This window comes from Athene noctua, chromosome Z (genome assembly GCF_965140245.1).
Source record: "Athene noctua chromosome Z, bAthNoc1.hap1.1, whole genome shotgun sequence".
Classification (NCBI taxonomy): Eukaryota; Metazoa; Chordata; class Aves; order Strigiformes; family Strigidae; genus Athene; species Athene noctua.
The window spans coordinates 22,053,141-22,077,826 of NC_134077.1; the positions used below are offsets into that span (position 1 = coordinate 22,053,141).

At 36.2% G+C, this 24,686-nt stretch overlaps 1 protein-coding gene across 7 annotated transcripts in view; it reads right to left on the minus strand.

The window, feature by feature from the left end:
- The window catches only part of PDE4D (phosphodiesterase 4D), a 633,293-nt gene that overhangs the window by 267,853 nt on the left and 340,754 nt on the right, over nucleotides 1-24,686 (minus strand). The window contains exon 1 of one of the 7 annotated variants that reach the window (XM_074932345.1): nucleotides 24,294-24,321. The exons of the other annotated variants lie outside the window; for them this stretch is intronic. The gene's annotated coding sequence lies outside the window, so the exon portion shown is untranslated. Of the gene's footprint in view, nucleotides 1-24,293; nucleotides 24,322-24,686 lie in introns of those variants that run through there. 7 annotated transcript variants of the gene reach the window in all.

The window sequence follows — 24,686 nt, forward strand, 5'->3', positions numbered from 1 at the left end:
CCTTGTGCCTGATCCCCAGAGTCTGTCCTGTTCTCTTACTAAACTGTACTTCTAACTCACCTCCTGGGCAAGGGGCTCTGTGTTCTGTGTGCGTGTGTGCCAGCAACCAGGATCAGACTGCTTGTAATTGTGTCTGTGGTGCCAGCAACTGGAGCAAGTCCATGTGTGGTTGGTAACAAGCATCAAGCCAGACTAGCTGGTCAGTAGGCTGAGTGGCCTGGGAGCCATGTGCTGGGAGTGACGCACTTGGAGGAGGTGGCTACCAGAGGGACCCGGGGTCCAGGCTATAGGGTTGAATGTTGACCAAGTGTACGTGTGTGCGTGTGTCTGAGAAGGCCAGCTATGGGTGGGTTGGGTCTCTAAGCCTTGTCATGAAGGGATCCAAAGTGTGCATGTGTGTGCACGTGTGAACTCACACAAATGAGGAAACCAGGGACCAGCTACTGGGCATGTAGCTACGAGTGCATCAGAGTCCGGCTTCTGGAGGGACTGACAACATATGTACGTTCGACTAACAGACCTGACCAGCCAGAGGGAGGAACAGGATGCGGACAGTGGTGCTGCTTGTGTTTGCTGAATGCCGAGTGCTTCTGTCTGTGCCGATCTGTGTGCCTGTGGCCATGCACATGTGTTTATCAGTCCTGTATGCATTGGTGGAAGGCATGCTCACTTGCACACAGAGTGGACCTGACAACATGGAGCTTTGGCAGCCTCACCTCTATTAAGCATGTATGAAAATACAAAATCCAAAATTATGTGCAGAACTGCATGCATCGTTACACTGTATGTAAACATTTAAGAAAAAAAAAAAGCTACTTCCTCCCATAAAGTTTGAAGAAAAACTGAAAAGAGAAACTACTATATTGTTTCAAGACTAAAAATCAATACAGGAGAAGAATAGAAACCATTAGTGCAATCAGCATTCATGTTGTTGGCAATTTTAGTACCCATGACTAACTTACTAAGTATGAATTATTTACTCATTTTTTCAGTCGGTACTATAGAAGAAAGGAGGAAAAAAAAAAAAAAAAGAAAAGAATCTGCTGAATCAGATCTTTGGCGGATGCTTTCGTCTGAGCTGTAGAAGAGTTTTCAGTAATTAATAGCCAGCTGCACATCCTGATATAATGCCAGATGGGTCCTGCGTCATTAAGCATTACTGAAACAAGTTACTATTTATCAGGTAATGGACCAGGAAAATAAATACTTGGAAAAGCAAAACAGTTTTCTTAAGAGACAAAAGTGTATTTAAGGGGTAACTTGATGGTCATTATTTAATCCCATTTTAAAAAGTAAGTGCATAAAATGCTACTTTCTTGTGCAAATATTCATATATGGGAGGGACAGAATCCAATCTACATTTACATTTCAAAGGAAGATTTTTGACAAAACTATCAGCACTGTTGATGGTTAACGTTCCTTGATATTTCTTTTAAGATGCTATTTTTCAGCTATTTATGTCTTTGCCTAAAATTATCCATCCAATCAGAAATTTTTCGTGCTAGGTATATATCCCAAGGTAGTTCATTATTGACATAGAAGTTTTGTAGAATGAGATTTTGAGCTCCCATATGATAAGGGGGTATGTAAACCCATTCACACCCTTCACAGATGATCTCCATAGGTACCTCCCTCAATTTTTCGGGTACTTAGCTCTGAATTTTGAAGATAGATTAGTAGAAATGCAGAGTATTTCCAACTGCAACATAAATTGATTTGAACAGTATCTGGATTACATTTTGTACTATTAAAGTACTAGAGATGCCAGATAATTAATCTCTAGATCCTTCAAATTTCCTACTCCACATTAGCAGACGCTTCTTCATAGCTCAAATCCTCATCTGTAGAATGGATCTAACAATAAATATTGTTAGCATTGTTACAGCACATTCTTTAATCTTTGCAAAGGACCCAGATTCCACAATGGGAAGAGGTAAGGAAATCTCACGAAGAAATAGGCCATTTTGAATCTGGTGCGCATTTTTAATTATTTATTTTGAGAAAGAAGTGCAGGGCTGTCTACTGAACAAGACATACTGGGCAACTGCCAAGGCAGTGAAGAAATAAGGTGTTCCGTGGAAACTATAGCACACCTTTGTGCTTTTGGAACAAGTAAATCACACACATACTAATGCCAACTTTAAAGTCACCATACAGTGCAAGTCACCAGAATTATAACATTGCCTAACTTTTGGATCCTTTAAAGCTTCTTGTTTTTAACAAGATTACTTTTGTTTTCACATAAGCTCATAAACAAAAGTTTCCCTTTTAGCTACAAAAATGAATTTTATATGGTGCTAAATTTATTCAAACAGCTGCATGCAAAATTATGCTTAGTACATTCTGTAATCTTTAATGGCAGGAAACGGGGGATTCTATCAGAAAGCCTCTTTGCAACTACTCAATTTACATGTACATAACAAGCTCACAAGAGTGTAACTGGTTATTTCCACATCCCCTATAGTTGTATTTCTTGAACACCTGAGATTTTTAGGAAATAAGTTGGTCCGCTACAGCCAGGAAAGTATTTAAACACTTTTAAAGAGATACGTAAATATTTTAACTCCAAATCAGATTAATAACATTATGTTCCACTGTATGGAGGTACAGAAAGTAAGGATGGACAATTTCTTGTCCTGACACTGCCTTCAAAAGTGAGTATAAAAGGGTTTTGGTTTTGTAGTTCTATTCCCACCCATACCTGGGAGGTATACCTGAAGGGAAATAAGCCCAACCATAAATGTTTTCCCTATAGTGTAAATTATAAGACAGAAAAAAAAAAAACTGCGAAAATAAAATTTCTACTGAAAGAATATTTAAAATGGTTAACAGAATATTTACCAATTTAAAATTGTAACAGAATAACAATATTATAAATGGTAACAGGAAGACAATCCAAACCAATAATATTCATCTTTGCTATTAGGGAAATAATAATCTTTATATCCACATCTGAACACAGAAAAAGACAAATATACATATACAATAAACTTGAACTAAAACAGATTTATCTGGAAAATATGATAGCTAGCATGAATTAGAAAGAAGATCCAGGCCCCACCACCATTTTGACCTTGGTATGCACTTCTCTCTCCCTCTTTTAATTTCCACCCCATGCCAGCCCCTGCATTTAGATTAAACTCTGAGGAAAAGATTACTTCTTACTAAGAATTTTAACAATGTCTACCATGAAAACAAAAATCTTAATCTTGATTATAATTTTTATAATCAACTGCAATAGTCAAGAACAGGTAAGACATTTCTTAAAAGCAAACACTGTAAGAGAAAATGCTTTTGGTGCTTCCATTTATTGCTCTGTAAATTTGGTAAACAAAAAGGAAAGTTACTAATTACCTTATGAAAATGCACTTTGATATTCTCATAGGAAACATGATATTAAATCAATCATTTACTATTAAAATCAAATGTCCTGGAAAATACAAAAATAAAAGGAATAAATAAGGAAATAAGGAATAAATAAGGAAATAATAAGAGGAAAAACTTTCAGCTTTTTCATGTTAGAAGTATTTTGAATAGTAAGCTATTCATGTAGATATAAAAATATTTAAAATTGGATGGTTTCCAATTTCTCTCTAGAACAGTGTCCATCATACAATTGGGCAATCATTAAGCAAAATGACAGTAAGAACCTCAGATCCAAATTCCAGATTACTTAAGACAAGAAAAGACCTTAGTCAGCTTCTGGGAAATTGATGTTGCAAAATTATTTTTCTGACCCCAAAAGCAACTTCTAATTCCTATAGAAGAAGGTATACATTCTATCATCTTGAAGTCTGGGGGAAAAAAAGAAAAAAAAAAAAAGAGTGAAAATCCTGTAGTTTAAATAAAAAGTAAAATATATACTTATTGCATTTAGGCTAGTAGCTGTCTTGTGTCTTCCTAGCTCTATTGCTGACAGTCACAGAAATTCACTAAGAAAATGTCCTCAGGGGAGATTTTGGGGATATTCAGACTGTCACAGAAGACACTTTGGTGGCCTACAACCTTTTGTGCTCCTTCCCAAATCTAGACCTAATGTGGCTTGTGCAGCTGAATCACAACCAAGGAGAACTGGTGTTCAAACATATCAAGCAGGATGCCAAGAAGGCAGAATGAACAAAGCTGTGTCTTTCAGTATTTGAAAATTCTCTACTTATTCATTAACACATGCTCCTTCCTGCAAGCCACCCTATAAGACTCAGTGCTTCACGTCTGCTAATGTCATATTGCATACAGTGGTAGTATTCTCTGCTATAAGAAAGCACCAAAATCAAGATACTAGATTGACATTACAGACATTTCACTATTTCCTCCAAAGGTTCTATATGAGAGAAGATGCTTTGTTACCGTTTTACCTGCTACAACACCACAAGGTTTTGTTTTTCAAAAATATACTTGTAAATATGTTGTTTCCATTTTTATATTATATCATTTGAAAGGGTTGGAAGATCTCCTTTATACTATTTTTTTTCCAATCATGAAAGAAAGATACAGCTAAATGTGAAATAAAAACAGAGCTTTAGTGTTCTGATGACAGACAAACAGTATGCTTAATGAAGCATGGAAAAGTGAAAAGTTCTTTTTCAAGTACTGCATCACTTTATTTTTTTAATCGTTCCAACAATCACGCTTTGTATAGATTTTATCCTATGTTCCAAGTTAGTGGTACAATAAACAAGTTGTCAGAAAAAAACATGGTAGATGAACTGTGCCATTTAGCATGTTGGGAATATATTGCTTCCTTTGAAATTTATAGGCCATGCCATTCCCCTTCAAATTTTACATTAATGTGTGTTTAATGCTAATAACCTTAGCTTGAATCTTTTAAAGAAATCCATGATGCAGAAAGGTACTTCCCAGTGGAAAGGACCAGCCTGAAGAGATGTAAGTCTCATCTCTTAACAGCAGTTATCAAAAGTTGGTTGAGCAAAGACTCTGTTTCCATTACATACCTATATAAAGTGATAGGTATGAAGCCCTCACAATGACAGATGATGCATAGAACTTTTTTCTCTAAAAGGTTTTATGCTTTTCTGAAAATTGCAAGAAACCAGTCTGACCAAAGATGTCAAATAGAACTTATGAAAATTTTTTAAATACTTATTTTCTTAAAGAATGTTATGCAAGAATAATAAATCATACAGCAAAACACAGTAAAAATAAAAAATGCAATACTCCTTCTTTCCTAGTTTTAGTAATATCTTACATTACCTTTTCTGGTTGAGCTAGATGCAGGAGCCTTCCTGCCGTCTATTTCTTGAGGAAAGGACCTATATCATTTTCTCAGGAAAAAATATAATTAGGCAGATCTTCCTATCTACACTCCCAGAACAATTCCAGCTTCCTATGAGTTCTGTAGAAGAGTGAGCTATTCCAATCAGGTCTATCTGCATCCATTTTTTCTTTTAACTGTTTCTTATTTCTAAGAGGGAGTAATAAATAGGTGGTGCATCCAAATTAAGCAAAAAGGGTTTGGTTTCTCAAAAAGATGCTAGCTATATGCACAGTTAACCAATTATAATCATCAGTATCAAGTTTCATAACCTATAGACTTACATTTGATCACTCTCTCAATCTACACTCTGATCCATGTCACTTTTGTTTATTACCTGAAATGTGTCCTAAATTAAAAGATAACCCTAGAGGATTCTGAGGACTCTTATCTACTGTCTCTCATCTTAGAAGAAGTCCAGGTCAAATGCAAAATGACAACTGTTTAATTAAATTTTTTAGATGAGACTTAGTGAAAATTCAAATATTTGGTGTGACATAAAACTCAGATTTTTAAAACAGATTTTCTCAAAGTGTTTAAATTACAGAGTCATATTGAATATACAGCTTTGTCAAGAATAATTAGTGTATGTAAACAGAGGCCAGTGTTTAATTTATAAATATTCTTTAAAATACTTAGTTTTTATGACTCATGCACAGTGTAGGCTCAACAAAAAGCACCTCTTATAATAGAACTCTTAAGATTTGATCTATAAGATTAATAATTGGCTCTGAAAAGAATACAAGAAAACAATGTACTTTAAGAACCCTGGTGAAACACTGATTCACAGGGGAACAATTAATCCAATAGTTTCAGAATGTTATAAGAGACTTTGTTACTGAGATCAGCCCTATACTTTTAATGGGTGTTATTAATAACATAATTTTAGGACACTTAATATCTTGTACAAATACAGTTTCAAAATTACTCAGAATAATGTTAAGCAGACAAGGGTTTGGTCTCCAACAATGACCATCCTTTTACAGAAGATATTATCACCAGCAGTAAGCACACTGTGGCTGACGAGTGAGACTCAGGTCTTCCACCACACACAGCTAACTGAGTTGAATGCTGGGCTGTTTTGCAGTTTTTCCTTGTCGCAGCATAGCAGCTAAAGACTTTAGAGAATTCCTGAGAATACATCAGCTAAGGGTCAATATGCTATTCCTTCAATACAGGAGGGGGGGCACTTCCAGACAGAAATTCTAGTGGTGCTCAGTGCACTATTTAACACAATAAAATAACCTGTTTAACACAGCATCTTTTGTTTCTTATTCCTAAAAGGCAAAATATTTGTCTTCAGGAATTTGTTTTGACATTCAAAAGCCTGCTAATTTTGCTGGATAGCTAAAATATAATAATTCTGGAATATTATATTAAATAAAAATCTATCCAGACACAATTTTCAAATTTGCAACCTGGACTTGGGCACATACACATTCATAAACAACTTGAATTTGACAGATATTCAGCAAGCTCAGCTCTCTTTGACTTCTGTCCATATTTTCTAAAATTAGAAATTGATTATTTCACTGGTTCCAAAAATCAATTTCTTGTGCCAGCAAGTAGTGATTTATTTTAGTTTATTAAAAAAAAAAAAAAAAAAAAAAAAGCGCCCTGAATTTTTGATTAAACAAGGGTAGGGTTGCATTTTGTGGAGTAGGGAAAGGTGGGGGATCTGGATCATTTTAAATTCCCAATTTTAACCAAGATTTTTCATTCAAACATGTTGATGTCATTAGATTAGGTTTCAGATAAGAAAGAAACTGCAATGCAAGGAAAAAGTGAGAGGACTCCACCCCACACATCTGGGTAAAAAGAGGCTAATAATTCCAATACAACAAGTTTTCTTAAATGGGTTTTAATGAACATAAAATATAGACTGTAGACAAACACAGGAAAACCAAAGTAATTCTTTCTAATTTTCCCCAGTCTGTCTCAGTATGTGGCTCTGTATTCAGCAGTGCCAGTGTTTGGAAAGGTATGGGCATGTGTATCCAAGTTGACGATAATGAATAACTGGCCCTTTCAGTAGCATATTTGTATCACCTTAAAGAGAAAGAATTATACACCTGAACATTGACTTGAACACTGTAAGCAACTGTTAGAAAAGAAGAAGGGGTAAGGCAAAGTGAAACACTAACACTACATGATGTTTCATAATTTTATAATTATAAACCAAAATTCATTCAAAAAATCTCAGTGTGAAGTCTTGATTCTGATTACTTCACAATTTTCAAAGACACTTAAGTAGGCCATTTGAGAACTCTGACATAGGTTTTCATTGCTGCCGTTATAAATGAAAGAGCTATTTAAATTGTCAAAAAATACTTTTGATAGAAGAAAAAAATCAAGTTAGCAGTGTGTTTTACTCCTACAATTACAGCAATTTGTCATATACCTTTTGAGATAATTTTTCTCAATAGAAGTCTACCACATACAGCAACTATTTTTGTGGTGCTTCTGCAAAGTGATTTTTTAACACTGGCAAAATTTTCCAATTACACACATTTACTACTTGTTGTTAGGATCAAACAGGATTTTAGAGAACTTCTGGAGCATCTTCATCCCATCTAATTCCTTTCATAAACTTATCAAGCTTTCCCCTCAAAGTACCTTGAGTTTTTCGGTTTCCACTTTATCCACTATCTTTCAACTCCTTTAAATTAGAATTCTATTTAATATTCAGTCAAAATAGATCCATGTCTACTGGAAAGCAAAAGACCACTTGCAATGGAAGATGTTAATTATATTTATATTCCTTGTAGCGATGTACCTTGTTTGCAGATCTGTAAAATTATTCTGTAGTTGATGTGATTGATGATGTTAAATTATTTTGCCTGGATTTTTTGTTTGTTTCTGCCTGACTGTGACGAGAACAGTGGCCCTTGTTTATCAAAAAGTTAGTGCAGAAAATCTCCATGATTCTCTTTTTAGTAAGATGTGAATGTCAAGGTCAAGGGGCTAAATTATGACACAGTAGAAATGAAGTCTAATAATACTGAAACAGGTGTCTGACGTGTTGCAAAGTTAAAGAGATCATTAGGACTAGAGAAAGAGAAGAGCAGTCACATGGGTCCTTGGGAGCGATACCAGTAACGTTAGTGAGAATAATAGCTGCTGACGTCTCAATGAAATTAGCTACAGCAGAGCTGGATTATGAGGCACTGAAATAGTACTAAGAGAACTCAGAACTGACCTATTAATCACATACAGAGCTAAAAAGCCCTACTGGGTACTAAAAGCCTGCTTCTTCTCACCAGTGAGAATGTAATTCAATAGAAACCTGGTATTTATAGTCACAGTCTAATGCAGAAGTAGGGTATGTGAGAGAAAAATAATGAAATAAGTATCTGAAACTTCTGCTAAAGAAATCACATCTTGCTGAAGAGAAAAAAAAAAAAACACAAAACAAGAAAAGAACGTAATAGATTTGCTAGCTTATAATTTCTGGCAAAATGTTTTCTCAAGAATCTACTAGCCTTAAAAAATTAAAGATAGAAAACTCTTTATTAGGTTCCAGCAATGGTCATGATTGAGCAACAGTCATAATCTTGCATGTATTAGTATAAGTGCTTTATAATACTTACAGCAAGATGTGCAGCAAGAATAATATAGAAAAAAAGGTAGCGATTTTGTCTTATGGAGAAAAAATGTATTTCAAAGGATACATAAATAACTGACAATATCACCATAAAAGTATTGAAAATAACAGTAAAAAGTGAAATAAAATGCAAATCAGCAACAGATGTACCAAACATTACTGAAGAAACAAAAAAGGTAAAAGCATACTTAAATATGACACAAATTACATGCTTGGAAAGTTATCTGGAAGTTGTTGAACAAGTATCTTTTAAAACATCAATCTATCCTTTGTCTGTAGTGAGGAAAAGCAAAACCATTGTAAAGTATTGCCAAATATACAAGCTAAAGCAAACCAGAAACTATTTATATAATTGAACGAGACAGAAAAAAACCTAGTACATCTGCCACTGTATTTCAGGTATTACACTACTCTCCTGACAGAATATGCACAAAGGAACTAGGGTGATAGATAATTCACCCAAATAAGCTATGAATAATGTAAGAGAAAATTAGTCTGTCAGTGAAAGACATACAAGTTGGTAGTATCTGTTTAGCATGTTAGCAGAAAAGCTGACCATATTTCTTTCACTTACTTAGTTTATTAGAAAACATTAGAAATCAGAAATTTCAAAAAAAGATGTATTTTCTCTGGACATACTGTACAATACAGAAAATCTTCAGCAGAAATAACAGAATTATTAGATCTGTGATGCATAGATATTAAGCACTTTGTATACTTTACATTGGATTTAATAGATTATTATATTAAGACAATTTTATAGCAATATTTCATAACAGATAAGGTTGATAATACTTGAAATACGTAGCACAGTGAAATAGAAAGCTATCATCAAAGTTATATTAAATTGTATAAAGCAGTTCTGCTCGATTGTGTACTAGTTCTTTATCCAAATGAGATATGAGTCCTGTGTATTGAAAGATTATAATATAATCTAACAAGGAAAAAAGGAAGTTTGCAAATAAGACTGCTGAAGTAACTAGATTTTTGATCCAGTTACCTAATTAAAAAAAAAAAAAGAGAGATAAAAGGCTGAGTTGCTGCTAGAGGTATCATAATTTATTAAACAGCCCTGCCATGAGACAACAGGATCTATATTCAATTGCTTCTGCTGTTTGCAGATTGCCCTACTCACCTTGATATAGAACAACTACTATGGGAGCATATAAAATATAACAACTCAGAGAAAAGAACAGAAATAAAGACATGTAAGATTACTATGTGGCCTAGCATTTAGGGCATTCTACAGGAGTACATAATGGCAGAAAACTTGAATATAAGTCTCTGCATCCTTGCTGATATTATTTTTGGTAGATGAGGATGCCATGAAAAACCATAAACTCTCATTTAAGTTTGGCAGAGTGCTCCAGCACATAATTACTTCCTCCAATACACCACCTTTTTACATGCTGAAGCTATTCGTAATGCTGGCTAATTTAAGCCAAAATTGCTACTGTTATTGACCAAACCCACATTTTCAAAGAATGCATTATTTACTAAAAAGAGGTTAGATGACATTGTACAAAAGTTTTCCACTGGTATCAATCTCATTTTCAAAGGTTTAAATGACTTTCTGAACCATCTTCCTGAATCTGATATTAGATGAATAATGTATTTTGTTGATGGTTGCATCAATCTTTCTTTCCTTGTTTTAGTAACTTCATGAAAAGTATCTTATCACTCGGAATTTATTTCCATAAAGGTAAAAAATGAACACATTATTTTAAAAGGACAACATTAATACTGATAATAGAAAGAGAACCCAGATGGGTATCAAAAATAATTTAAGATATACTTAAACATTACATTTCATATTTTACGTATCACTTATATTAAAGATACAATACAGGGACTATGTGAAATATACCAGTTGCATCACTAAAGCAATTCTACCAGATCTCTGTTGCTCCCAAAGCTTAGTCCTCAGAAATGAGAGGCAGTGCTACTTAGTCATCACAAATATAGCAGACTGCACAAAATATAACTTGCAGTTATCTTTCAGAAATACATCAAAAGATTATTTAAACTCCTAGAGTGACAAAAATAGTGTAGTTAAATCAATTCATTCACCAGAAAGAAAAGAGGAAGGGTCATTGTGGGTGACAGAGTCTAGTTGCCCTGCCGTCACAGGCTCCACATCATACAACTCTTTCAACAGCTATTTTTAACATGCAACAGTCAATTACTTTCATGCTTTTCACCAATATACTATTGCAAGGCTATTCCAGAGCCTCCCTTGTCTGATAGAGTTCAGGACTACTCTAATTTCCAGCCTGAAAGTCCGACTGGCCAATTAAATTCCATTGATTTTTTTCTATTTTGCCAACACAGCTCTAACTGAGAAGTGTTAGAAAATCCAATAGAACTGTAGCTATATCTGCCTGGCAGATGTTGGTTTAACTTGCCCTTAAAACCGCAATAATAAAGGATCCACAAGCATGACATTTCTCTTACCAAATAAAGCACATCTTTATCAAGAGTAAATTTGGGTGTTTTTTTAACAAGAATCCTCTTACACTTTGCAGTCAGCCATCTCCCATCATTGCAGGTACACATCTAGACTATAAAAATTCTCTGACACTTGCCATTTAATTTCAGTAGTTAAAGTAGTTGAAAACCTCTATGCGGCAACAAAATACATAGCTGAACACATTGTATTCCCTACACGATTTGTGTCATTTATTTCCCTGTCCTGATTTCTAATGTAAACAAAAAGGATTCAGTGAAATTGGGTGTTTTTCTCCTGAAAATAAAACTCCATCAATCATAAAAACCTCACAAAAAATCCTTGACTATAGCTTCCTAGAAGTCATGGAAAAAGGGAAACATTGCACCCATTTTTACACAGGGTAGAAAGGACCCTGGGAACTACCAACCTGTCAGCCTCACCTCTGTGCCTGGGAAGACCATGGAACAGATCCTCCTAGAAGCTGTGCTGAGGCACATGGAGGACAGGGAGGTGATTTGAGACAGCCAGCATGGCTTCACCAGGGGCAAGTCCTGCCTGACCAACCTAGTGGCCTTCTGTGATGGAATGACTGTATCACTGGAAGGATGTGGTCTATCTGGACTTCTATAAGGCTTTTGAGATGGTCCCCCACAACATCCTTCTCTTTGAACTGGAGAGATATGGATTTGATGGGTGGACTGTTCAGTGGATAAGGAATTAGCTGCATCCAGAGGGTAGTGGTCAGCGGCTCAATGTCCAGATGGAGATCAGTGATGAGTGGTGTCCCTCAGGGGTCCATACTGGGACCAGTACTGTCTAATACCTTCATCAATGACAGAGACAGTGGGACCAAGTGCACCCTCAGCAAGTCTGCAGATGACACTGAGCTGAGTGATGTGGTTGATACACCTGAGGGACAGGGTGCCATTCTCAGGGACCTGGACAACCTTGAGAAGTGAGCCCATGTGAACCTCAGGAGGTTCAACAAGGCCGGGTGCAAGGTTCTGCACACAGGTCAGGGCAACCCCCGGTATCAATACAGGCTGGGGGGGAAGCAATTGAGAGCAGTCCTGCAGAGAAGGACTTGGGGGTAGTGGTGGATGAAAAACTGGACATGACTTAGCAATGTGTGCTTGCAGCCCAGAAAGTCAACCATATCCTGGGCTACATCAAAAGCCAGAAAGTGTGGCCAGCAGGTCAAGGGAGGTGATTCTGCCCCTCTCTAAAAATGATCAGAGGGATGGAACACATCTCCTATTGAGGAAAAGCTGAGAGAGCTGGAGTTGTTCAGCCTGGAGAAGACTCTGGGGAGACTTTACTGCAGCCTTACAATACTTAAAGGGGCTTATAAGTAAAATGTCCCAGACGACTTTTGAGTAGGACCTGTAGAAGGTCAAGAAGAACAGAAGAGGAGGTGATGGTTTTAAACTAAGAGAGGATAGATTTAGACTAAATGTAAGGAAGAAATTCTTTACTGTGAGAATGGTGAAACACTGACACAGGTTGCCCAGAGAGGCTGCGGATGCCCCATCCCTGGAAACATTCAAGATCAGGCCAGATAGGGCTCTGAGCAACCTGCCTAGTTGCGATGTCCCTGCTTATTTCAGGGAGGCTGAACTAGATGACCTTTAACAGTCCTTTCCAAACCAAACCATTCTATGATTCTATGTGGTTTTTATGTAGGATCCCACAGGAGACTTAGAACACCAGACAAAATGTCTTCCTTATTTTTCTAGACTTGCAAGCACATTTGCTCTTTCTTTATGATATCCCTTAACAAACATTAATGATAGTGCAAAACTTACATGGTTAAGAGTATAGGATACCGAAGTCTCTTTCGATGTCATAAATATGATACCTCTTAAAGCCTATAGCAGTCACTGTTACTGTAAGAAATCTCATTCCAACTGCACTGATGTCATCAACTTATGTTCCTGAAAGCTAAAAGTGATGCATCTTTACTACTCAGCATTTCTAGAGTACTAAAAGCACTGGTGAACAGCTAGGAAAGAAAAGTAGGTTTCTCAGAATTATAGATATGCTTCTAATTATCTCATTCTGTTTTTTCTGTAATTGACAGTTAAAATGCTGAGGACATTTTCAATATGGAAAACATTATCATGTCATGGTTATTCTGATGAGATTCTAAAGGTTTTCTGGTGCTTTCCAAACCATTGTTGTTACCTATGCTATTGATAATGGGAAAGAATAACACAACTGGACTAGCCTGTCACTTTGTGAGTTTTTCTTCAAGAGTTCAGAAGCAGTGTAAGCACTTAAGATTTAAATGAGGGACTTTTGAAAATACTCACAATATGATGCTAACAGATGAAAATCTCTGACTAACAGAGATATGGGTTAATAGTTACCGCAAACTCCATTCCATCTGTGTTTCTGTTCTGAACGTGTCTGCATGGACGATGCTTTGACTCTACTGTTTCTACACCCACGTGTAAGTAACAGACTCCACTGGCTTCGTTTTCACTATACACCTGAACTGCAATAGTAAGTTGTTGCATGAAGAATGCAAAGCTTAGCCACCTCCCTCTCCAGTGACCCACCTGCACATGCTCAGTTTGAGGGCATAGAAGGCAGAAAGTGCTGAAATGATGGCAAGCTTTGCAGGGGGTTTGCCTGTCCATCTGCTACTAGGAGCTGCATTGCCAGGACACAGAAGTCCATCTCTCAGGGAGAGCACAACCTGAGGCACTTTCTAACCAACACTGGTTTTTTTAAATAACTTAGGTTTTAAAACTTCCATCCTCTAAAATTTAGTTGAAATCAGACAATAGGTACAAAGCTATAAAAAGGGGAAATGCATAATCATGCAGGCCTCATTTCTTTAAAGAAACCAGGAAAAAAAGTCTTACATAAATTCGACAATGGGGTTACATCATTCATGGATAAGGGTAGAGCAACTGACATCATCTACCTGGACTTGTGCATTTGACACTGTCCCACAGGACATCCTTGTCTCTAAATTGGAGAAACATGGAATTTGATCCACTCAGTGGATAAGGAATTGGCTAGATGGTCACACTGAAAGAGCTTCAGTCAACAGCTCAATGTCCTTGTGGGGAGCAATGATGAGTGCCATTCCCCAGAGGTCAGTGTTGGCACTGGTGATGTTTAACATCTTTCTTTGCGACATGGACAGTGGGATCGAGCGCACCCTCAGCAGTTTGCTGATGGCACCAAGCTGTGTGGTGCAGTCAACACGCTGGAGGGAAGGGATGGCATCCAGAGGGACCTGGACAGGCTGGAGAGCTGGGCCCATGCAAACCTCATGAAGTTCAACAAGGCCAAGTACAAGGTCCTGCACATGGGTCAGGGCAATCCCAAGCACAAATACAGGCTGGGCGATAAGTGGATTGAGAGCAGCCCTTCAGAGAAGGATTTGGGGATGCTAGTGGATGGAAAACTGACTATGAGCCAGAAATGCGCATTTGCAGCCCAGAAAGCCAACTGTATCCTGGGCTACGTCAAGAGAAGTGTGGCCAGCAGGTCAAGGGATGTGATTCTCCTCCTCTGCTCTGCTCTCTGCTCTCATGAGACCCCCCCTGAAGTGTTCAGCTCTGGAGCTCCCAACATAAGGACATGGACCTGCTCGAGCAGGTCCAGAAGAGGTCCACAAAGATGATCAGGGGGCTGGAGCACCTCCCTTATGAGGTCAGGCTGAGAGAACTGGGGTTGTTCAGCCTGAAGAAGAGAAGGCTCCAAGGAGACCTCATAATGGCCTTCCAATACTTAAACAGCACTACAGGAAAGATGGGGAGGGACTCTTTATCAGGAAGTATAGGGACAGGACGAGGGGTAGCAGTTTTAAACTGAAAAAGAGTGGATTTAGACTGGATATAAGGAACAAATTTTTTACTGTGAGGGAGGTGAGACACTGAAATAGGTTGCTGAGAATGTTTGCGGGTGCCCCCTCTCTAGAAATGTTCCAGGTCAGGTTGGACAAAGCTTTGAGCAACCTGGTCTAGTGGAAAGTGTCCCTGCCCATGGCAGGGGGTTGGAACGAAATGATCATTAAGGTCCCTTCCAACCCAAACCATGCTATGATTCTGTGATAAATAGTTCTATATTCAAATGAGAGTCTCATAGCACTTCTTCCTGTCCAGCATTCTGCATCTGTTTCCTTGATTAATAACCAGCAAAATACCTGTAAATATATGGAAAGCAAAGAGCATTTCAGGAAAGCTGTGAACTTAAACTCACAGTCACAAGTATGCTTCCATATTTTATATTTTCCAAGTGTCAAAAGCTTTATTAGAAGTACTGCATAAGTAGATGAGCCATCCATTTTTGGGTGTGGTGGGAGATGGCAGAAATTAAACATTTCAGTGAAAGATGCAAAGAGAAAAACTGAAAATCTTGCATTTATTATTTCATATGTTTGCCTTCCTTAGTGATTTTGGTCGTTTTAATACAGATGTCACTACCTACCTGATTCAATCTTTTTCTAAATATAGGTCCTAAAGGTAGATCCTGATACATTGCCATGTATTCTGTTTCAGGAAGTAGATTAATTTTGCCTCTCAGAATTTTCTTTTCTAATATACTGTATAATGAATGAAACTATGGCCTGAGTATCTGATTTTACTCTAGGATTGTGTGAATTGATGGTTCAAAAATGTTCACTATGCAAAAAACTCTTAAAACTTTTATTCATATTCACTTTGCAGGGAATAAGCAATGCTCTAAATCATCATCTCTAAAATCCTTCTTCTACTTCATGGAACAAGTGAGTGAGCTTCTAGCTGGTACAATCCCTACCTTATTATGACTTAATCTCTGATTCCATCTTGGTTGCCATAAATAGCCATATATTAGCTCAGCTACAGCTCAGCACGCATACCTTCTAGTGACTGTGGTATTCCCAGTGGCAGTTACTTCACCATAAGCCACATCTACTTGCAAAATGGAATCCTACAGAAAGAAATATCATTAGGCTGTGAGGATTATACAGCATATTCCACTCTTGCTAAAGATTCTGTATAGCATATATATAGCTCACCAACCTATGTTGCAATAATTTAAGCATTACATCATTTAAAATTTGAAAATGTTTATTATATAGATGACCAGCATAGCACCTTAACTGTCTTTTTATCCAGCTCTAACTTCCTAACAAATAAAGATGGTCTAATAACCCAAACTAATCTCCCTATTAAAATCTGCCTAATATTGGAAAGGGTAATTTCAGTATTTGTGGGCTAATCCAAATACTGTTGCATTAGAAAGGGAAAAAAAACGGCAGTCTTTAACCACTCTCCTTCTCTGGGCAATTCCTAGTATCATTATACTTTAATGGAACAGGTCAGTCTAGTACAGATATTCCAGGAAGGAGACACCACTTTCTACGGCAGTTATTCAAAGGGCTTGGAAATTCTCAGGGGGAACTGCACAGTTACAGCTGTACTTTTTTACTCTGAAGAGCATTCCAAGGACACTGAAGAGCAAAATCCCAAACAGCAACAGGGAAAGAAAAGGTATTCATTGACTGGTAACTGTCACCAAAGCTCCATTTCAAGATCTCCGTGTTAAAGTACAGCCAAGAAAACTACTCTGTCACAACATTAGAGACAATGAGCAAGAAATGTGGAAGGCCTGAAAGTACATAAAAAAATAAATGGATGTAGAACCAGGTATCTCTTGGGCTGTATATGAACATAGGCTTTTTTGCATTCAAGGAACTTACCTTTTCTCCCAGGTGTAAATTTCTCCATATCTCATTATTCTTAAGTACAAGATGGAGAAAATAATTATTTTTATTTCACCATGTCTATTTGGTTTATGACCTGTTCAGAAACTAGCTGTTCTATCATAATTTTTGTTGCCTACTACCACAGCTTCTTTGTTTTATTTGGAGACTAGTAGAATGTAAGACACAACAAAGATGACATGATGGGATACCAGATGAAAAAAAAAGAGTCATATAGTAGGATATATACAAGAGCCAATCATGGTGCAAGAAAATGAAGCAGTGTGGCTAATCTGGAATGTCTGTAAAGGTTCAGACCTACTATTTACAAATTAAATATTGAGGAAAGGCAAAACATAAGATCTCAATAGCAGTTATAGGCCATGTTTGTTAAGGCAGTTATGTCATGAGATCTGTTACATGAAATTAAACTTTATAATGGGCATGAAACATTGGAGTGACAGATTCCAAGAAGGTTGCTGGAAACTTTTGGGTCCTCCATGAGTCAAAAATCATTGGATACAATGTCTCTGGGTTTAAGAATTAAATAAAGTATCTAAAGTTTGAGATCTTAATTATTGTTTAGATGCCTAAATATAAATGATGCACTCAAATACAAAGATAAACATATTGTCTTCACAACACTATTTTCTTAGTAAATAATTCTGCTGTTGGAGGATGGCATGATATGTACACTGTTATTTCACAATATACTAAACCCAACCTATTTAAATTATGGGGGTTTTGCCCTTAACATTTTAGTTCAGTTGAGCATTGATTTCTGTTCATTTCTGAATGTATCTAGATACCAAATGTGACGGGATACTTACTCCTCTGTATGAAGTACTGAAAGTAGGCATGGATGACATGTCTCATTCCTTTTTCAATTATTGCACTTACTCAATTAAAGATGAATTATCAAAAAAAGTCATATTGGAAGATGACATTCTTAAATCCACAGACTATGAAAAGGAAATTTCACAAATGGTCTAAGATGCATAAAAATCTTAGGACTTTGATGTGTTAAAGATGATTAATTGGTTAATATTTGGTGAAAATCATAATCCACAGCTGTAAACCAGATTCCCTGAACCAAACTTTCCCCTTAGAACAGCAGTCAAAAGAACAGTTAACCCACTATTTTTAATATGTTGCAAGTTTTTAGTTGTACACTAAATGAAAATAATGCTGTAGTTAATCACCGGACAACTAAAATCTACTCACAACCCGGAAAGCATTACTTGCCTACGGAGAATATAGCTGGATACAAAGGCAAACAAAACCAACATTTGAAACACTTCATTCCTGGTATTCAGACACATATATCACTGGGGTATATGAACCTCTGTTCTTGATGCTTCTACTGTAATCAGAAAGGCTATTTCACCTTTTCTTGCCCAGTTCTGAATCTGCAAGGCATATTACAAATAAGCTGCATTTTTTTCCAGTTTAAAGGAAGTCAAACTCTGAAAACTTTACATTTCTTGTGAATCATAGAGGGTATACTGACATCACCAGAAAACCAATCACTCTTAAAAAAATGATGGTTTAAGAACTCATTCTTTAAAATCTGTTCCAGTAAATTTATAAAGAAAATAAATCCAGTAATAGTGTGGAATAAGACACATGAAAGGAATGAAATATAAAATTTTCCAACACAACATGAAATACCTTTTTTTGTAAAATGTACTAAAGATCATGTGATTGTTCAACTAGACATAGAACTGACCTTAGAATTTCACCAAATAACTGTTGTGTCAAGCCCAACAACTTGTGAAGGACACACAACATTTCTGTTAGTTACATCCATATGATAAACATAGGTAAATGATTTAATCCTTAGCTACTGACCGTTAAAAATGTGTCTGAATTTCAGATCAAATATCAAAGACCATTTGTTAGTGGCTGAAATTAAGAATTTTGATAAGCACTATACAGAAATAATGAAATCAGGAGCTACGTTTCATTGCAGATGGAAAAAGTTAAAGTAATCTCTTTTCATCTCAGGAAGAATTGCCTGCCTTCCTGAAGGGGACAAGCTGTCATCTGTCATATCAAAGTAACCTAATTAAAATTAGACAATATGAAATAATACAATTTAACCCAATTGCTTCAGACAATTGAAAATATGAAGCCATGCTACTTTAGAAAAAAATTAAACCTTCCATACCTTCAATTTTTTTTTGTAAAACTACTGAATAAAATCATTCTGCAAAATTAAAAGTTGTGATATAAGAAGACTAGAAATCCTCATTTTGAGAGATGAACTAAGCTAACTAAAGCTAAAAGAAACAGTTCCCTTCAGACTGAATTTGAGACTCAGGTATGCTCAGTTTCACTACAGCTTTCCAGTGCTTGAATATCTGTAATATTCAGGCAATTATTTTAATCAGTTCTCCACAGAGAGAGTGAATGCTTAAATGAGGCAAAATACTAATTTTCATGCCATTTTTCCATACTCATCTTTAAAACCTGTAAAAAATTATCAAGGTAATCTAGGAATATCAACCTACTCAGTTTTAAAAGTACAGAAATAAACTCCCCTTCCTTCTGTTAATACTTTTACATGCTTTATAATATAAATGGATCAGACACTTAAAAATAGTTACAAGTTTCCTAAGCAAAACTGTTCATTCCTTTTTCAGATCTTGTGCTTGTTTCTGTTCGTTCCTTTGAAACTTTTTGTGTGCTCCATTTTGCTAATTCCATGGAGTGAGTCACACAGGGAAAATTATTCTGTTTATTAACAGCTACTGACTAGTGGCTTTTACTGGAAATATTCTTGTATTTTTAATGGCTAAAATAAAAAATATCTTAAATAATTCTTCTGTTATCGAAGAGTTAATCCAGTCATAAAAAAGTATCAAACCTCATGTATTGTTATTGTTTCAGCAGACAATACTGAGTTAATTATTAGCATAAAAATTGTCATTTAGCATAGTGTACAAGTGAAACCTATGTCTATTTTAATGAGATGAAACTGCGATAAGATGTAAATTATATTTGTTGACCAACCTTCTTCAATTTTTTTGTCAGCTTTCAACATTTTTAGTGGTTCTTCTGTCCCCTCCCTCTACTCTTCTCTCTGACCACAAATACGATGTTGAAAATATCAGACAAAATAGCAAATCTACATGTGTGGACCTGGACAATTCTTTGGTTGTCTCCAAATGCCAAATACATGGATTTCAAGTAAATCTACTAATATACTATAATATTTAACGCTACCATTTCTTTTCCCAGTAGGAACAAAATTCTCATCCTCAAGTGAACTCATCTGTGAATGAAAGACCATACCCACATAACTCAGGCCAGAACGTTTAGAAACAATGTAAGCACCCACAAATCTAGGTACAAAATACTTTATAAATGAAACAACATAAATAGTAATATTTAATCAACATATTAATGTAATAATAATTTCAAATTTTTCTTCATTATTTAACTATTGTTTAAGACGTAGAGGTTTAGGGTAATTTTTTTGCTGAGTCAAAGTGCAGTTACAGATTAACTCTTCTCAAAGAAGAGACGGTTGCTCTTTGTAAGCAGGGAAGAGTGAAGAGACTGTAGAGGAGCTGCATGAATGCTCAAGAAGTGCTTTTTGAATAAAAGAAATCTTCAGTTTAGTTTGTCCTCTGGCAACTTGAGTTTCTAAGATACAAATCAGAATTATAGCCAGAGACAGCAAGACTTTCTGCAAGTTTATAGGATCCTTCAAGAAATAACTTGAACTCTTAACTTAGACTGAAAAATGACTGGTTAAAAGATGCACTCTACTTCTAATGAGACATAGTGTTTAAAAGTGTTTTCAGTCCAAATAAACAAAACAGGTAGTGCTTCAAAAGGACAGAGGTATGAAATAACAACTTCGTTTACAGATCATATGCTGAAGACAGAAGAGCTAAAGGCAGGCCTTGGCAAAAGCCCACATTTGAAAGACACAAAAGTTTAGTTTGATACAGTTGAATATAAAGATATTAGCGATCTGAAAACGCAGGTTAAATGTTGTCTTTATTCTGGAACAATGTATTAAAGTCCCAACAGAATATTCATCTGTCCAGAACACCCAAAGTGAGCAATGACAGTTTACATTAGCTCATATAGTTAAATTATCTTGCCTGCACAGAACTACTGCATGCAAAAGAGCCATAACTGTTACACGGAAGACTTCAGAGCATGTCAGTGATGAGGGATGTAATTTACATAGACAGATCTAATTTACATATACTGATACATATCTAACCTATCCATCAGGGGTGTTGTAAGGGTTAGCTGACCAGTGTATCTGGGGAACTTTTGTCTTTTTGCATGGAAACATTACAGAAAGTCAAAGCAAAGCACCACTAATATAAATTACAAACAAATAAACCCTTGCCCTATTTTCAAATACTTGAAATGTTTTCATCTCTTCACTGATATTGAGCATGCTGAATGTTGTTTAGGTGCCACCAGGTCGATAAGGTGTTAGAAATATAAAGGAAAAGGCAACAGAAACCTTAAAATGAAACTATTTGTTTCATTCAGTATCCCCCTACATATTCCTACACTCATCCTAACTTGAGCAATAAACTCCAGCAATGTCTGAAGGAAAGTAACACCTGTCACTGAGCATAAGAATACAGGGAATAAGGTGACTTTTCATACTTAGCAGTACTGTGAAAATCTACTGTCCACAGAGGATTAAACAAAATTCTTTGGTCTAAAAAAGATTAAGAAATCATGATTTCTGCCCTCAAACTCAGGTTCAAATCCAGACTCTCAAAGATTAAAAAACCTGAGATATTCCTCTACAGTTTTTAAGGTAACATCTTAAGTATAAAATATCTAAAAATTAGTTAAATACTTGCTGAAAAGCAGTCCAGAAATCTCTTTTTCTTCCTCCACTATAAAATACACAAAATTTTATAGAACAAGCAAATGAGTAAATATCTGCATGAAACTTTTCATCCTCGTTTGGGTTAGAAGAATTACGCCATGAAAAGAGCATAGCACTGGTCAAACAAAAGTTCCTCATGATACCTCAGTGACTTATTATGTCCTAAAAATGTTCCAAAAGTTTATTTCATCATTAGCACTGTGATCTTAATTTTCCATCAGTTTTCTTCACAGTTACATATTGTTCTATTCTCACAAAATGGAAGAACCTGCACAACAGTGGAAAGCCAAACCATTTTTGACTGTCTGAAAACTGTGTGGGGTTCTATTAAATGTACGAACATACAATTTAGTATCATTATTTTAGAATACTGGCAAAAACGGAAGACAGAAACATTAACAATTGCATTCATTCAGGGATCTACTAAGGTGCTTTTCAAAAAGCTAGTCAGTCATCAAATTAATCTGAAGCAAAGTATAACATGTATAATAACCATGCATCCATTTTCGTTAGATGACATACATAGAACAATAATGATCGAATCAAGTTAATATGGTGGGATTAAAGAGGAACCAAGAAAGGACATTTTTGTCTTTATTCACTGCTTTGGTAACCAATTTCATTCAATCTTAATATGCCAAAAGTTGGCAGAAAAGGATGGAGAGTCATATAGGTTACATGTTTGATTCTGAAAAATTAGTGTATTCACCTGTGGATTAATTTCAAATATTTATCAGTTTAAAGACAGATATTCTTGAACAGAGGTTTTCTACTTCTGTTTTTCATATGATAAAGCTAAAAGGCATGTGCAATATTTGTTTACGCAATTAGACAAGTCAGAATTGAATATTATGTTTATCTTTATTTGGTTTGGCATCAAAAAGGCAGTTAAAATGTAATGGAAAGGAAAGCTACGTTATATAATTCAGCAGTAAGTGTTTCTAAAGTTGTTTTCAGTGTCAATGGCAGTAAACTGCATATTGTTGATACATAATTGGTGTTATATATAGTGCATAAAGGGGCAGGTAGTTATAAAATCTTACTCCTCCTTCTACTACCATCACAAATGTTTCTCACTATTGCTAGGACTAATTTCATCCTCACCCAGGACATCACTTACCCCAGCCACTGCACCCCCTTTAACTGTCTGTATTTGGTATTTGCTTCACTGGAACCCAAACTCTTTGAAACAGCTTCTGCCAAAATACCTCTTTTTCGTCTACTCCAGTCTCACTTTTATATGTCTTTTCAAGGCCATTCAGATTATAGCTACCCTTATCTGCCTGACAGAGTTGTGCTACCATTTGTACTGCCTAGGAACACATGCTTTTGCCGGTAGTCAGTTCCTACCTTACTAATATTATCAGAAGGGTTCAGATACTGGAATTTTCACTACACTTCCAAAAACTCACAGGTTCACATTTAAACTCTACTCTCTGGGCCATCACTTTTTGGCTATTCTTTCCCTAAGCCCACATAGTGGACCAAACACGCAGAACACATCTGCCTCCTTGACTGGTTACACAACACTAAAATCCTGGCCATTTGAAACAATAAATTCTATTTCAGAACGGTTCATTTCTTATTCCCCCTGATCCTCTGTCCCCATATTCCATGTGAGATGAGCAGGAACTAGCACATGAAAGCATAGTGCATGTCTCTAAGGTACAGAAAATACCTTAAAAAAGCAACATCTCTAAGGTATAGAAAAATATTAGTCCTACTTCTGAAATACTTGGTTCTGTAGTCATATAAAGGTTACAAATATTATGATGTATATGAAGATGGTCAGAAAACACCGTGATGTGTTGCATCAGCATTGGGGAGACATTATTAAAGAAGATCAACTAATATTCATATTAAACAAAGGCAAAACTAATTGGGTCCCGTGAAAGATATCCTTTCCTTTATCTTCTTTATGATCCTTTAATGGACACCTGAAAGTAGCAGAAGGGGAGGATATATACATATAGAAAACTTTTGTTTGTGCCAATTCCTATTCACAGCAGAAAATGTTGGCATACCTTATAGGCAATGCATGGATTTGTGAAGGTTCTGAATTAAAAGCTATGACTAGCAATTTAAAACCCTGGCACACATAAATGCTGCTTACAGACCTACTGTAGCATGAATAAGCAAATTTGCCAGTTCTCTGAGAGCTGAGATGAACAACAGTGTGCTAAAAACATTTCCATTCTAAATTAAGGTCTCTGATTCAGTAAGCATAAACATAGGCATAGTTTGCATTCAGTTATAACAGTAAATGCAGAACACATCATTTTCTTCAGGTATCTTCCCAGCAAACACTTCTGCCAGTCTTTCCTAGACAATGGGTTCACTTACTGTGGTGGACAGCAAGGGGCTGGCAAAGGAGTACATAGTAATTACCTTTTAGAGAAGATAAATAAGAAACAGTTGGTTTGTTCCACCCCCCTTCCAGCAGACTTCAGGGTTCATGTCTGAAAACTGCTTAGTCGGGAGATGAACCCTGGGGGTTATAAAATAGGCTTAAAGTAATTTCTCTAGGTTATTAAAACCAGAAGTAGGCCAAGTTCTTAGACGCCAGTGGAAACTGTCATCCTGTTAGGTGTGGACTGCAGTAGCCTTTCCAACGCACTTTGCTAAATAAACTGCCAAAACAAAAAGACGAAATGCATTCAAGTTCACACTATTCATTTTTTACGTGATGTGGTTTGGAAGTTGGCTCTAAAGGCTTTTATGTAGAGCAAAACGGCCTTTCGGAGAGGTGGAATCAAACGTAATTAAAACAAGAGCCGCACC